The sequence below is a fragment of the Pseudophryne corroboree genome, chromosome 4 (genome assembly GCF_028390025.1).
Source record: "Pseudophryne corroboree isolate aPseCor3 chromosome 4, aPseCor3.hap2, whole genome shotgun sequence".
Classification (NCBI taxonomy): Eukaryota; Metazoa; Chordata; class Amphibia; order Anura; family Myobatrachidae; genus Pseudophryne; species Pseudophryne corroboree.
Genome location: NC_086447.1, coordinates 52,614,129 through 52,616,959, shown reverse-complemented (window position 1 = coordinate 52,616,959; position 2,831 = coordinate 52,614,129).

Below are 2,831 nucleotides of genomic sequence, written 5' to 3'. Positions count from 1 at the left end.
AGTTTCCCTAACTGAGGTCTGGAGGAGGGGCATAGAGGGAGGAGCCAGTGCACACCAGATATAGTACCTAATCTTTCTTTTAAGAGTGCCCAGTCTCCTGCGGAGCCCGTCTATACCCCTGGGGCAGCTGGGGGACCGCTTGTTGAATGACCCTAGATTATGGTATTGCCTATAAATAGGAGCAGTATACTGCAGGGCAACCCTGCATTTTTAATAAAAGGAACCTGTTATTTGATATTTTAATCCCCAGTCTGGAGTATTTTAAGTATATATTTGTATTTTAAATAACTTAACCCCTTCCTTGCAGACAACGGATGGGACTTTTCCTCTGCATGTACTGTGAAACTGAGGGTGACAAGTCCAACTAGTCACCCACACGAAGGGCGTCAGTTATATAAAGAAAAACAATACTAGCCTTCTCCCTATTGGAACTGATCACTGATGGGGAACTACAGGAGGTGGGGGAAGAGGGTTGCAGATACTGATGTTGGGTAACATGTGTACAGTGTAAGAGCCTTTTTTTTTTCTTTTTTACAGTATTTTCCATTGTGGTACTACAGGTTCCAGTGGGATTCTGATGACAGAGCATGTTGTTGCTTATGATTCTACAAGTATTTTCTGGCAGCCATGAGTGAGCTTGTAGTTCCAGCGTATCCACATAGATTGTGGATGGCATGACTTTCCAGAACCATTAGGGCTACATATAAAAATTGAAAGTTGGCTACTGACCATCAATGAGTAACACCCATCGATGGTCTGATGGCTAAGGCAACTACTTTCACCATTGATGGGAGGTCACCGCTGCTTTACGTCTGTGTTGGAGTCCCGATGGTTAATGGTGACCGTGTTCTGCACATACATAAAGTTAAACTACAGTTTATACAGTACCATTGATGACGGTTGCTGATAGTCAACCCTATAACAATGTTGCAAAGTGGTCTGTGTGCAAATCGCCACAGGATTCTGGAGAACTGCAGAAGTGTGTCTTCTCTAGCTGCAGTCATGCTGAACAATGGCTGCAGAGGAACTTCCTGTGTAACAAACACTTCCTGTATAACAAGTGGATGGCAACTAAGCAACTTCCACCATCCACAGCATACATCTACAAATGTCATTTGAAATCCTCCAGTCATACCATGTACTTCCAATCTCGTCCCTAGGGTGCTGTCAATCATTTCAACTATGGGGTGCAGCCGTTGACTGGTGCTCAGTGCAAGGGTGTTCCAGTCATAATAACCTACTGTCACCTTCTGTTTCCCCACTCTCAAATAGTAAATCCTTTAAACTATGGAGTGTGAAGGAGTGAAAATACATGGACGGGAGAACCCACCAATGTCCCCAATTAGGGTATGATATGTAATAGATGTATGCATCTATAAGTTTACCAGTTCTCTTGTAAATCTACCACTTCCCCCACGACACAAGCTTAGGATTGCTATAAGGATTGATGTAAATCTGTTTATCTGCTACAAAGATCTAATGAAACACAGAAAGCCAGGGAACAGACGGCAGCTCTCTCTAAATTCTATCAGGCCCAAGTATAAATGGAAAATACAAATGAAAAGTAATTTAAATTACAGATAATGGGCATTGACTGCCTGTCAAGCAATACTGATTTCAGTAAGATGTATAAGTAGGAGGAAAATGGAAAATCAGAATATAATTAAAGTAGATAAAAGTATAACCAAGCAGGAGATGCAGACGTCCAGCCATACTCTCAGTTTTGCTCAGCTAAAGTGTAAGCTCTTAAGCAGGAATTTCCTTTGCATGTATATTTTATAACTTAATGCTTTCTTGCAATGTTCATCTTTCAAGGGTTCCATGTAAATATCGTTACACAGACAAAGTGGCCTATCATATTTTAAAATGAGCTAAATGGGGGTTGATCCTCAATCCCTATAACAGCTGACACCAATAATCAATAGAACATTTCCCGCAAGAAGATTTACAGTTTACGTGTGACAGAATTTCATGCTCCGATGTTCCTGCTGATCTCTCACTATTAAGAAGGAAACATCACACAGCGATTTTTATTCTGGTGGCGTCTCTTCCGCGGCTTATCTGTATATTTCAGAAGACATTATTAAGTATCCAGGGATTCTCACTAACTGCCTTGTCAAGAATTGACATCTCAGTAACGACGGTCAGTGATGACATTACGTAAACTCTTTCCTACAAAATGACATCTACAATAAACTGTATTCATAAGTGAGAAGCGCTGCTGAAAAATGTTTCCTATAAACTTACTGTTTAAGTAACAGTGTTTCATATACGAGAACTAATTGCAAATGTGTTCTCACTCACCTATTCTCAAATCGCGTCAAATAGCCCTGTTTGGCGCGCCACACAAAAACACATCCACCCTCAGTACACTACAATTATGCTAATGGTGGTCATTCCGAGTTGTTCGCTCGCTAGCTGCTTTTAGCAGCCGTGCAAACGCTATGCCGCCTCCCACTGGGAGTGTATTTTAGCTTAGCAGAAGTGCGAACGAAATGATCGCAGAGCGGCTACAAAATAATTTTGTGCAGTTTCAGAGTAGCTCCAGACCTACTCAGCGCTTGCGATCACTTCAGACTGTTCAGTTCCTGTTTTGACGTCACGAACACGCCCTGCATTCGGCCAGCCACGCCTACGTTTCCCCAGCCACGCCTGCATGTTTCCTGGCACTCCTGCGTTTTTTCGCTCACTCCCTGAAAACGATCAGTTAACACCCAGAAACGACCTCTTCCTGTCAATCACTCTGCGACCAGCAGTGCGACTGAAAAGCTTCGCTAGACCCTGTGCAAAACTACATTGTTCGTTGTAATAGTACGACGCGCGTGCGCATT